Genomic DNA, 14,123 nt, shown 5'->3' with positions numbered 1-14,123 from the left:
GTGTTCTACCCATGCAGCCCTCACCCCAGAAGCCTAGGGGTTGCAAGTAGCACATTCACCCTCATACCACTAGGATTCTGGGTAGTGCAGTCTTGTATTCCACATTGCAGGCCAGCTGCAGAGGTCGCTGTGAGCTGCAGGCTACTCAGGCACCCCTAGCGATTCTGAACAGTGTAGACTGGCATTGTGCCCACTCAGCCCTCACTTCAGAGGTCTATGGGGGTTTCAAGTAGCACATTCACCCTCATACCCCCACCCAGGATTCTGGGTAGTGTAATCCAGTCTTCTACAATGCAGCCCCCACTGCAGAGGCCTCTAGAAATTGCAGGCTACACACTCACTCAGGCATCCCTAGGGATTCTAGACAGTGTATTCTGGTGTTCTGTCCATGCAGCATCACTACAGTGGATTCTGGGAGCTGCAAGCCCCCAAGGATCATGGGTATTATAGCCTGGGGCTATGTTCAACTGTACAGTGACTACCTAGAGCTCGGAGCCTCCAGGAATTCTGAGTATTGTAATCAGTTCTACTCAGTCAGCTCTGACCGCAGAGGTCACTGAGAGCTGTGGGCCATGATTATTCTGGGTCGTGCAATCCATCCTACCTATGTGGACTTCACCCCCATCATGGCTCTGGGATCTTTGTAGCACAAGCCTACCTAGACACCCCTGAGGAGTCTGTGTAGTGCAATACAAAGCTTGCCCTGGCGGTACTCAAAAGGAAGGTGTCTGGGAGTTGCAGGCCCCCAGGGATTCTGGGTAGTATAGTTTTGCCCTCTACCTCCATAGCCCTCAGTGTGGAAGCCTCTGAGAGTTCCAGGCCACATGGACACGGGGCACCTCCAAGAATTCTAGGTAGTATAGTTCAGCTCCCTACCCTGAAGCCCTCACTATTGCAGATCCTGGGAACTGCAATTCCCCCTGAGGACTCTGGATAAGGTAGTCCAGTGTTTTGCCTACATGCCCCTACTGCAAGGGCCATGAGAACTGAAGGCCACATGCTTGTCTTGGGACTGAAGACCTCACTGTGGAAGCCTCCTGGAATTGCAGGTGGCACACTCACCAGTGTGTCCCCAGGAATTTTAGGTAGTGTAGTCTGACCTGCATAATGCAGAGCTCTCACTTGGGAGGCCTCAGGGAGTTGCAGGCTGCATACTAACGGGCAACACACCCCACCAAGGATTCTGGATACTGTAGTTAAGCTCTCAGTCCAACAGTCCTCACAATGGAGGATCCTGACAGCTGCTGGCACTGAGATTTGTGGGTAATTTAGTCCTGTGTTTTTCCTACTCACTGCAGAAAATTCTGAAACTAAAGTTCCCCCTTAGGATTGTGGGTAATGCAGTTCAGTGGTTTGCCCCTCACCACAGAGGATTCTGGAAGCTGCAGTCCCTGAGGGTTCTAATAATGCAGTCTAGTGTTTGGCCTGCACAGTCCTGCTGAGGATCACAGGGGCTGAAGACCCCATGCTTTCCCTGGGACCCTGGAGATTCTAGGATGTGAGCTCTACCAACAAAACCATCACCACCAAATCCTCTGGGACTTACAGGGTTACAGGGTATGTAGGCATCCCCAGATATTCTGAGCATTGAAGTCTGGTATTCTGCCCTTACAATTCTCACCCCCAGAGGCTCCTGGGCAGAGCAGGCACCCAAAAGTAATTGGCAGCATAGTTTGATTTTTTGTCAGTACAGCCCTCTCTGCAGAGGTCTATGCAAGCTGCAGGTCCCCAAGAATTATGGGTAGCACAGTCTGTCATTTGACCCATGCTGCCCTCCCTGCAGAAGGCTCTGGTAACTGCAATGAGGATTCTACAGTTACCCAGGATTCTGGGTAGTGCAATCCATCATAATCTTTGCATCTCTCATCCTAGAGGCTCCTGAGAGCTTCTTGCTGCATTTTCATGAGCCCTTACCCTCAGGCCCCAGTGAGATTCCAGGCACTGGGCCCTCCCTGCACCATCTTGAGGGGGCATTTGTGTCCTCAGACACTCAAGCCATACAAAATACATTGACATACCATGATAATGAGCAGCCAAAGCCTCAGTAAGAAATACTGTTGTAAAATAAGTTCTCCTAAAATATTACCTGAGAAAGTAAAGAACATGGCAGAACTTACTTCTCAGCCCATCAGGCAGTGAACAGGAAACTTCTTCCTCATGTTTTCCTCACATGAACCTCAGGCATCCTGAATCCACAGTGGAGCCTCCATGGGTAGGTGCCAAGGAGAAGGAAGCTCTGGTCCTCACCACAGACATATCCACCAGGCATCCCTAGTCCATGGTATCTTTCCAGTGTCTCCCCAGGATTAAAAAAAAGAAAAGAAAAAAACCTCTGGTCTACACCTTAGATAGAGCCTCTAGGAGTCCCTAGATGTGGCATCTCTCAGGTGGGTCCCCAGGAGAAGGAAGTTTGATTAGGGCACAGAACACAGCCCCCAAAAGCAGTTGATCAGAGAAAGTTGTTCTGAGTGCCCCCTGCTGGCCACTGGGGGCAGTGCAGGATGCTGGGTGTTCACTGTTCAGAGCTGCACCCCCTTGTGCTAGGCACAATGAAGCTCTTAAATTCATAGTTCTGACTATTCCAGGTCATGATTTTGGAAATTGAAAAGAAATAGAGCCTACCTCCTATGTCTTGATCAGAATGGATGGAGATAGCAAGCAGCAAAGTACATGGCCCATAGACAAAATTTCATTGATTTCCTATATTTCAGCCATCATGTAGGGGAAATAGTGAAATATATAAACTGGAATAAGAAAAAATTTAAAGCATTAATATTTAAAATAGAGACCCCAAATTTGAAGTATTTACATGTAAGTATTAAAGTACAATCATACTTCAGAAATTCTTGAAATGTTTATATAGAAATCAAATGAAATATAAATAAATACAGAGATAGTCTTTGTTCAGGTCTCAATATAATTAAGATGAAACTACCTCAAACCTGATCTGAAGATTCAGTGCATTCCAGAAATTCCCACCACGCTCTTTTTAAACCTAGACTAGACATCACTGACTTCAAAAGGACACACACTTCAAGAAGCCACACATATGGATGCCAGAACCTATCAAACTACTCTCTAGATTTTCATTTAAAATGGAAAACTGTAAAACTCTAGAAGATGTGCATGACCACATGTTTCATGATGAGGTTCTAAATACAACCCACCCCCAAATTCCATGAAAGCTATGGATGTGGCTCAGTGGTTAAGCACCCTGGGTTCAATCCCTGCTATCAAACAAACAAACAATAACAACAAGAAATCCATGAAAGAAAAACCTGATAATGTGGACTGTATTAAATTCCTCTGTAAAAAAAAATCATATTAAGGAAATGAAAAGACAAGTCAAACACTGGGGGAATCTTTGGAAAGTATATGTCTAAAACAAACTTGTGTAAAAAATATAGTAAGACACTCAACAATAAGACAACATAATGGGTAAAGATATGAACAGACAACTCACAAGAAAGATACAAGATGGTAAAGAAGCATAGAAATGATTCTTAGTATCACCTGTCATGAGGAAAGCACAAACTAAGACCCCAAGTGCACTGCACACCTACTGAGCTGCTAAGGTCTTTAGTAAGTGTAGTATCAACCATGAGGATGATGAACAGCCACAGGCACTCTTGTGCGTTGCTGGAAGAGCACACAACAGTTCAACACTATCAAAAAACTGGGCATTTTCCCCAAAGTTAGACATGGTTTCACCACATGGTCCTAAAAATATAGACAACTGCCTCAAAAATGTATATCGAGAATACAGCACACCATTACATATAGTAGTTCTATTCACAATGCCCCAATACCTTAAGCAATCAGGATGTGCTTCAATGGGTGAACAAATAGCATAACTGCTATGAATCCATGCCATGGAGGCCCTGGTGTCTCTGAGCTCCCCCAGGTCTCTACTCTGGACTGCCTTTACCTTTTCACACCTCACAGAGGGAAAAGTGAATTCTGAATAGAAACACCTGTAAATGCAGCTGATAAACTCAGGCTCAGTATGCAGTTACTGCCTATGGAAAGAGATTAAAAAGTTCTGGATGTGGGCGGTAAACTCAGAAAAATGCAAGCACAACAACCCAGGCCTGCATCTTTGTTCATAGGAGCTTCCTGGGGAACAACAGAAAAACATGGAGGCAACTTCAGGATCCCCACAGAACCACATCTAGGGGAGAACCTGGAGGTGGTTGTCATTAGGGCCCCTATGTCTCACCTCTGATTAGCTTAGAGGACATTATGCTACAGCTTCATACCTCCGTCCCAACTTTTAATTTCATCTCTTTCCCAGGTTGCAAATGCATCCTGAGCTTGGATTCTGTTGATTGATTAGCTTGTTTAATGTTGCGAAGAGAGCTATTCCACTACCTGGTCCTGATGCACAACCTCTGAAATTCACTGTTCTGGTTATTCAACATACATTTGCATATTTTAGCTAAAATACAGCCCATCATCCCATGTTTTGATCTAAAAGGATGGTTTAGCAGTTGTTGGGGTTTGCACACTCTGCCATCTGAGCAACTTTCTCTGTGTCCAGAGGCTGCAGAGGTGTTATGTGTTGTTCCAATTAACTTTTCCCTTCATTTTCATTGAGCCATAGTGGCCCTGAGGTTAGCAACTGTAGCTCCAACCCACCAAAATCCTGCAGGTCTCCTCTGGGTGAGCAGAGTGTCCCTGCCTCCTGGGGACTGGTGGCATCTCTGTGGGAGTGGAGCAGAACAGGTGAGCGCCTCCTCGGGCTGGGGAGCCTGGAGGAGAAAGGGCAGAGCCGTGGTGTGCGGATGCCAGGCCCACAGTTTCCACTGCAGGATAAACCAAGCACCTTTCAGAAACTACAACCTGGCTTCTGTCCGCAGGTACCTCCTATGGGTGACACAAACAGAAGACCTTTTTGGCAGCAGAGCGTGGAGACCCGGAACCCCTGAAGCCACACCTGGGAAGGGCTAGTGCCCTCCAGGCTCCATAAAGTCAATCCAGGGCGCTGGAATGGGAGAAAGGGCTGCATTCCAGGTCGTGATTTCTGAGTTCTAATTCCGCTGCACCCTGGCCCAAGCCTGCATGATTTGGCTATGTGACTTAACAACTCTGAGCTGTAGTTTCCCCCCTGTGCCAGGCGGTGGCAGTGCTGTCCTGGTTCCCACCAGACGGGCAGCGAGGAGCTGGTGCTTTCAGGGTTGGAAAGCACTATGGGGCTTTAGCACTGCCACCCTCTGTGCATGGATCCTGCTCCCCTCTCCATAGCTCTGTATTCAGCTTGTTAACTTGTAATGCATTTATAAGTGTGTGTGTGTGTGTGTGTGTGTGTGTGTGTGTGTGTGTGTGTTGTGGTACTGAGGTGTGAGCCCAGGGATGTGGGCCACTGAGCTACATCCCCAGCCCTCTGTTTTATTTTGAAACCCAGGGTCTGGCTAAGTGTCCCAGGCTCTCCTCAAACTTTTGATCCACTTGCCTCAACTTCCCACGTCCCTAGGATTTATGAATGTGTGCCAATGTCAATTAGTAAATTACTAATTGTGATAAGCAGAATAATGGTCTTTCAAAGATATATACATGTTTCATCTGTGGCTCATTTGTAGAGTGCCTGCCTAGCACATGTGAGGCACTGAGTTAAATCCTCAGCACCACATTAAAAAAAAAAAAAGGTATTGTTTCCATATACAACTAAAACAATATTTTTTTTAAAAAATTCAGTGTAGCTATTATATTAGTTTCATATGTCACAGTATGAATATTATATTAATATTTAAGGCCATAGGGAAGCTAATATACTGTTTTTAGATGGTATATATGAATATATATATTTAATATATATATTTAAATATATTAAATTTTAAAAAGTATTAAAGCCCACGGGCAAATATTTTATTAGTTTTAGGTACTAGTTTATCAATATCATACTAATATTAACAGACCTTGGCAAATGTTATAATATGGATATCATATTAGTACTAAAAGCCACAGGACAGCTATTATATTAGTTTTAGATGCTATAATATGGACATTGTATTAATATGAAAGGCCACAGGAAAGGTATGTGATTAGTTTTAGGTCCACAGTATGGATATAATACTAAATTACACATTTCAGCTACTATGTCAGTTTTTGATGCCATAATATGGATACCATATTAGTTATAAAGTTCACAGGGGAGATATTATATCCATTACAATTTCATAGTATGGATGACATGTTTGTATTAAAAGGTCACAGGCAGCTCTTCAGTTTTAAAACTAATATTATATCCACATTATAGCATGTAAAACTGATATAACAGCTTTCCTTTGGCCTTAAAGCTTCCCTTTGGCCCACAAGGGTTCAGTGTTTGGGACTGGGGTCTCTGATGGCTTCATGAATGTGGCATGCTTGGTGGCTAGTAAGTTTCTGTGCCAAGACGAGGAATGTCTGGATGCTAGGAAAACTTCTGTGCAAAGACACGGGATGCCTACAAGCTGTAGCAATGCCCTGCATTAGAAGGCTTTGTGCTAGAGTCTTATCAGCTTTGACCTTGATCACAGGCACACAGGTCCTGGGAATAAAGAAACACTCTTGTTATACAATAAAAATGTTTCACCAAGCTCCCATGCTCCTGGACCTGCCCACCTAACAGTAACTGTAAACAATAAACTTTCTTGATAGCTACACAAATCTTCTAACATTGCATATTGTAACTGTAGAATGTAACTGAGGAATAAGCTGTATAACGTTGCTGACTCTATAACCTTCCAAATGACACAATAAACAATAGTATATTACTAATGCCAATGACCAAATACAACCTATTGATATAAATAAAGCTGGCAGCGTGACCATTCTGCCATTCTGTCTTTCTGACTTTGCATCTTCTCTCTTTCTTTTTATTTTCCTTACATTTAATATTAATATCCATACAGTTATCTATAAAGCTAATAGCTACCCTGTGACCACATTATTGATATTACATTATTAAAGGCCACAAGGAAGCTATAATATTAGTTTTAGTTGCAATATTATGGATATCATAGTAGTATTAAAAGCCATTGAAGGTATTATCTTAGTTTTGGATGCTATACTATTTATATCATAATATGATTAAACACCACAGGGTAACTATTAATTTTAGATGCTATATTATTGATATAAGAGGCCAAAGGGCCACTATTATTTCTATATAGTACAGTATTGTTTTAGTAAGCTTTTTTGCCATTGTGTCTAAAATTCCTGACAAGAACAATTTTTAGAGAATGAAAATTTTATTTGACACTTATATTTTCCAGGTCTCAGTCCATAGAAGACCAACTCCATGGCTCTTGCCCAAATGGTACAGAGGTAGGAAGCAAATCAAGACATAGCAAAGAGGAAGCAGATAGAGAGTTCTGCTTACCAGAGACAAATATACACTCCAAAGAAATGCCCCCAGTGACCCACCTTCTCCAGCTACACACTACCTTCCTACAGTTACCATCCAGTTCAACACTATCAGTGGATTAATGCACTCACTAGGTTAAGGCTCTCATAACCAAATAATTTCACTTTTAAATCTTTCTTGCCTTTTCTCATACATGAGCTTTAGAGTAACACTTCATATCTAAACCATAACATTGTGCCCTTGCCCCCACAAAAGTTCATGTCCATCTCATGATGCAAAATACATTGAGTTCATATCCAGGAGTCCACATGTTCTTAACAGTTCCAGTATTCCCCAAAAGTCAAAGTCCAAAACCTCTTCTGAAACTTAAGGAAACATCAGCATGAGAGCCCATAAAAATCAAAGCAAGCTACATAATCCAATATATAATGGCATAGATTAAACATTTCCATTCTACAAGTGATACATAGGGGCATAGAAAGAAGAGATGGGACCAAAACAAGACCAAAATCCAGCTGGGTAAACAAGATCTGTAGTTCCATATCAAGCATGCCAGGTGAGCGCATTACTGCTTGAGCCACATCCCCAGCCCAACAGATTACTATTAAATGCCAGAGGTCAGCTATTATGTTAACTTTATATGCTATTATATGGATATGCTATATTATATGGTTTATTGCTATCATATGGATATTTTACTTAAAATGACAAGGGGGCTATTTTATTAGTTTCAGAGGGCATAATATGGATAAAATATTAATATTAAATGCCACAGTCTAGCTATTATATTAGTTTTAGGAGATATAGTTTGGGTACCATATTACCTATAAGGGCCACAGGGCTAATATTTTATCAATTTTAGATGCTATTATGGGTATCATAAATATTAAAGCCAAAGAGCAACTATTATATCAAGTTAAGATGCTATAATAAGGATGTCTATTGATATTAAAGGATACAGAGCAGCTATTATATCAATTTTAGATGCAATAGTATGTATTACATTAGCTTTATGGGGCACAGGGAAGATATTATATTAGCTTGAAATGCTATAGTACGGATATTACTTTAGTATAAAAGGCTATAGGGAGGCTATAATGTTAGTTTTGGATGTTATGGCATGAATATTATAATAACATTAAATGTCACAGGGAAACTATTATATATCAGTTTTAGATGTTACACTCTTAATATCATACTAGTATTAAAGGCATCAGGGCAACTATTGTATTTGTTTTAGATCTATGTCATGTATGTTACTGTTTCAGTCATCTTTTTCACTGCTTTAACCAAAGGATCTGACAAGAACAATTTTAAAGGAGGAAAAGTTCATTTAGAGGCTCACAGTTTCAGAGATCTCAGCCAATAGATGGCCAACTCCATTCCTTGGGGCTTAAGGTGGGTCAGAAGAGTGTGGTGAAGGAAAGTGGTGATCAGGAAGCAGAGAACCTAGGTGCAGCTCACCAAATATGTACCCCAAAGGCATTGCCTCAATGACCCACCTCCTCCAGCTACACACTATCAGCCTGCAGTTTCCACTCAGTTAATTCCTATCAGAGGATTACTAATTTGGGTTAAGGCTCTCATAACCCATCATTTCACCTTTAAACTTTCTTACATTGTCTCACACATGAGCATATCCAAACCAATTATATGGTATTAAGGCCACAGTGCATCTATTATTTTAAATGCTGTAGTATGGATATTATATTAATATTAAAGGCCACAGGGTAGCTAATATATTTTATTAGCTTTGGATACTATAGGATGGATATCATATAAATATCAAAGGCCACAGGGCAACTATTGCATCAGTTTCAGATGTTCCAATATGAATATCATATTAGAATTAAACACTCCAGATCAATAATTATGTACTATTAGATACTCAAGTATGGATATCATGTTAGCATTAAAGTCAACATGGCAGTTTATTGATTTTAATACTATCCTATAAATATCATATTAGTTTAATGGCCACAAAGCTAACATTATATTAGTTTAAGGTGATACAATATCATATTAATACTATAGGACCTATTTACCAGTTTTATATGGAGCACCTGTTTATCAGTTTTAGATTTATAATATGGATATTAAATGAATATTAAATTTCATAAGAAACTTATTAAATTGGTTTCACAGGTTATAGGAATGATGTAACATTAATATTAAAGGCCACAGGACATCTATTACATCAGTTTTGGAGGCTATAATATTAGTATCAAAAGCTACAGGGGAGCTATTAGTTTAACATGCTTTAGCATGGATGTGACTTAGTATTAAATTCTATTGCACAGCTACTTACTTGTTTTAGATATTATAGCTTGCATCTATTAGTAATAAAGACCTCTGATATCAGTTTTTTTTGCTATAATATGTAAATCATATTAATATTAAAGGCCACAGAATGGTTATTTAATCAGTTTTCCATGCTATAGTATGAATAACATACCAGTAATAAAGGCCACAAGACAGCTATTGTATTAAATTTAGAGGTCACAGTATGAATATTATGATATTAAAATCTAGAGGGTAGCTATCATATTAGTTTTGGATGCTACACTATCAATATTAAAGGACACAAGGAAGTTATTACATTAGTTTTACATGGTGTATTATAAATATTATATTAGCACTAAAGGCCACAGAGCAGTTATTACTTTAGTTTTAAAGAGCACAATATGTTTATCATATTACATATCATATTAAAGGGCCCAGGCAGCTACTATATTAAGTTTAGGAGCTACAGTATGGCTAGCATATTAGTATTAAAGTCCACAAGGTATCTATTATACTAGTTTTAAATCCAACAGTATGGATATAATATTTGTCATAAGGACACAGGATATATGTAATATTAATTTAAGATGCTATATTTATAGATATAATATTAATATTTAAAGCCAGAAATCATCTATTATGTAATATATGCTAAAAGGCCAAAAGGAAGCTATTTTATTCATTTTAGAGTCTACAGTATGAATATAATATTAGAATAAAAGGCTACATGGAGACTATAATGATGCTACATATGGATAAAATTAGTATTAAAAGGCTACAGGACAGCTATTCTGTTAGTTTCAGAGGACAAAGTATTGATATTATACTAAAGTCAAAGGCTATAGGTCAGCTATTATATTAGTATTAGATGCCATAGTATGGCTATCATATGACATTTATAGGCCACAGGGCACCTATTTTATTACTTTTAGATGCCATAATATGGATATGGTTCCCATTGGTTGGGGAAGTGCAGGAGGAGGGATTTCCGGGAGAGATATTTCCGGCTGGGGGTTCCTGTTCAAGCCTCCTGGCGCATTCGGGAGGATTCCCCGGGAGCTGTGTGAAGTGTTTTCCTGCAGTTTAAAAATAAAGTTTGTTCCTGCTTCAGTGGCTCGTGATTTGTGCCCAGCCAGACTGCGGCAGATATTAGTAGTAAAGACCAAAATTCAGATATTATATTGAATTTATGTGCTATAGTATGGCTATTATAAAGGTATTAAAAACCACAGGGCAGCTGCTATAGTACTTTAGGATGCTATAGTATGCATATTACATTAATATTAAAAACCAAAGTCAGCTACTGTTACTTTTAGATTGCATATAGTAGATATCATATTATCATGAAAAGACACAAAACAGCTCTTATATTAAGTTTATGTGCTACTCTGTGGAGATTTTATTATTACTGCAATTCACTGGGCAGATAGTATATTAGTCTTAGATGCTATAATCTGGATATTACATTATAATATCAATAGTATGGGTAAATATTAAAGGCCACAGGGAAGATATTATTATATTAGCATTAGATGCTACAATATGGATATCATGTTGGTATGAAGTCCACAGGACAGCTAATATATTACTATAAAATACTATAGAATGGACATAACATCAGTATTAAAGGCTACAGTAGAGCTATCATATTTATTTTACATGGTATACTAGGATATTATATTCGTATTAAATTCCACGGGGAATCAATTATATTAGTTTGTCATGCTATACTATTGATACCACATTGATGTTAAATGTCACTTTCCTGCTACAATATTAGCTTTAGATTCTAGAATAAGGATATTACATTAGTAATTGCCACAGGGAAGATATTTTATCAATTTTATAATAGATGGATATCATGTAAGTATTTGAAGTCACAAGGTAGCATTTATATCACTTACATTTTATAGTATTGATTTTATACTAGTATTAAAGTCCACAGGGCAGTTATTATATCACTTTTTGATGCAACAGTATGGGTAAATATTAATATTAAAGGCCAAAGGATTAGGGTTAGCGCCCATGGATTTAATCCCCAGTACCATCCCCCAAAAAAGATTAAACTATTCTAAAGTAAAACCTCAGGACATGGTTATATTTTCTCAAACTTGTTTAATTATTCATACAGTTAATTACTAGTAACTGACACTCTTAGCTGTATTTTATTATGAACATTTATAACACAAAAATCAAATAGTTCAAACTAATATAAAATTCAAAGTATGTGGGCTGGGGTTGTAGCTCAGTGGTAGAGCACTCACCTAGCATGTGTGAAGTGGTAGGTTTGAGCCTGAGCACCACATAAAAATAAATAAATGAAAATGAAAGCATTGTGTCCAACTACAACTAAAAAAAACTTTTAAAAAATTCAAAGTATGTGCCTCTTTTACATATTTCATGTTGAAGTAATAACATATGTTAACTTATTATATTTTTATGCTGTCACTAGGTTCAAGGTTTTCCTTCTTAAAACATGATCACTACAGGGGAAAAAAATGACATTTTAGAGATTCTATTTCAACTCATGGTTTAACTTTCCCTAAAGAATGACTTTATTTTTAAAAAAGTCCTAATACAAATTGACTCACTGTGACTGAATCACTTATCCCAAAGAATCCTTGTCTCTATTTTATTTCTATACATACTTTTTAGCAGCAATATAATCAAATATTTGTCACTGGGACAAATAGTCAAAGAATGTCTATCTCCTCCAAGACCTCTACAGAAAGTGGTGAGCCAAGAGAAGCAGAGGTGTCAACTCAGTCCAGGAGTGATAATAGATGCTTCTGTGTTGTGGGAAAACACTCTAACTTTTAGAAATCACAAGGAGCTATGGATGCCCAAACTCTTGCATGAGTCTAAATCTAGTTGAAACTCTAAGTAATTTTATTGTCACTAGCTCATCATGAAGCTAATGACAACTAAAGGATCTATGGGGCTTGGGATGTAGCTAAGTGGTAGAAAGATTTCCTAGCATGCAGGAGGCCCTAGGACCAACCCCCAGAACCACAAAAGGAAAAAAAAAAAAAAAGAATTTGTGTCTTATTTGTGTAATCAAATAGAAAATGAATAATCATTCCTCTTAAGGAAACATGTTGGACCTAAAACACTTGAGACTCTCAGAATCAAAATACTCTCCTTATAGTGTATTGCATACCTAGACCATCATGAACGGTGGTGTCACATCATAAAGCATGTTCACATTAAGAATACCATCAAAACAACACAAAAGGCTTTATTGACTGTTGGTAAGAAAAATGAACATAATATAGCTTAGGAAATTATTAACACAACATTAGGATAACATTAGGATAAAATGTAATCACGGCATTTCCCACATGAAATAACCCTAAATACTAATAAATACCTAATTTCTAAAGAAAGTCAAATTTCTGAAATCAAAAGCAAATTGATACATTTTTAAATAATATTTTGAACAGAGGCAAAACACTTAAAGAGTTCTCCCACAAGAATTCCTGACAACATAAAGTATCATGCTCATTAGAAGGCCCATCCCTTTGTATGCAAGGAATAAGAGAACTTTCTGATGAATGTAGAACTGTAATAGGACATATGGACATGCTTTCTAAATTTTAAAGAAGAAAAAATATCTTTTTTAAAAAAACCTTATTTTTAGAAAATGTATCTGAATTACAAAAAAGCAGCTACTGACTTGTCTCTTACATTTTGTAATGATTTGCATCTCTGGAAATTTCATCTATAGTGGTTATAAATATCATGAAATATCAATAGTTGACATTAAAAATATCATCATCCCTCTTCTCTTTTAAAACTGATTTGAAATTTTCTTAGAATAATTTCATATGAATTTGGAAGAGGCACTGTGGTGTGTGTGTATATATATATATATGGAAATACATGACCTTTTTAAAAAAAAAATCTTTATTTTTAGTTGTAGTTGGACACAGTACCTTTGTTTTATTTACTTATTTTTATGTGGTGCCAAGGATCGAACCCAGGTCCTCGCATGTGGTAGGTGACTGCTCTACTACTGAGCCACAACCCCAGCCCCAATACATGATCTTTTTAAAGCATACCTCTCATGCTTGAGTCCTGTCAAAGACATCTTCTGTGTGTATGGTCCTGGGATGGACTCCATGGCCTCTCACATGCCAGGCAAGTGCTCTGCCACTGAGCTACACATCGGTCTCCAAAGATACCTTAATAAGTGGAAATTAATTAAAATCATTTGATTATGAGCATTTTCAAACAATACAATTCTCTCAAACAAGCCAATTCTCTCAATCAAAAACAAAGTAAGCTAAAAGTAATTTTTAAAACATTCCTTATAAAAAATAGAAGTTCACAGAATTAAAAATTCTATTAAAGGCTAGATTTGTGGTGCAAAGGCAGATCGTTTGTTTGGCATGTGTTAGGCCCTGGGTTTAATCCTCAGCACCACATATAAATAAATAAAATAAAAAGATCCACTGACAACTTAAAAATATTTTTAAAAATTCTGTAGAAA

The 14,123-nt window shown here is 38.2% G+C and overlaps 1 long non-coding RNA gene across 1 annotated transcript; it reads right to left on the bottom strand.

Annotated features, from left to right (window-relative positions):
- Nucleotides 1-2,160: 2,160 nt before the first annotated feature.
- On the bottom strand, nt 2,161-13,800 carry LOC131424176 (uncharacterized). The gene is made up of 3 exons (XR_009226803.1): nt 13,693-13,800; nt 2,623-2,744; nt 2,161-2,296 (listed from the first exon to the last, which is right to left on the bottom strand). It is a non-coding gene; the product is annotated as an uncharacterized LOC131424176 (long non-coding RNA).
- Nucleotides 13,801-14,123: the final 323 nt, after the last annotated feature.

Source organism: Marmota monax, unplaced genomic scaffold (genome assembly GCF_021218885.2).
Source record: "Marmota monax isolate L192 unplaced genomic scaffold, Marmota_monax_Labrador192_F-V1.1 WCK01_AAM20220418_F8-fsc00102, whole genome shotgun sequence".
NCBI lineage: Eukaryota > Metazoa > Chordata > Mammalia > Rodentia > Sciuridae > Marmota > Marmota monax.
Note: the sequence above shows the minus strand (reverse complement) of the source record. Positions and strands in the feature narration are given on the sequence as shown.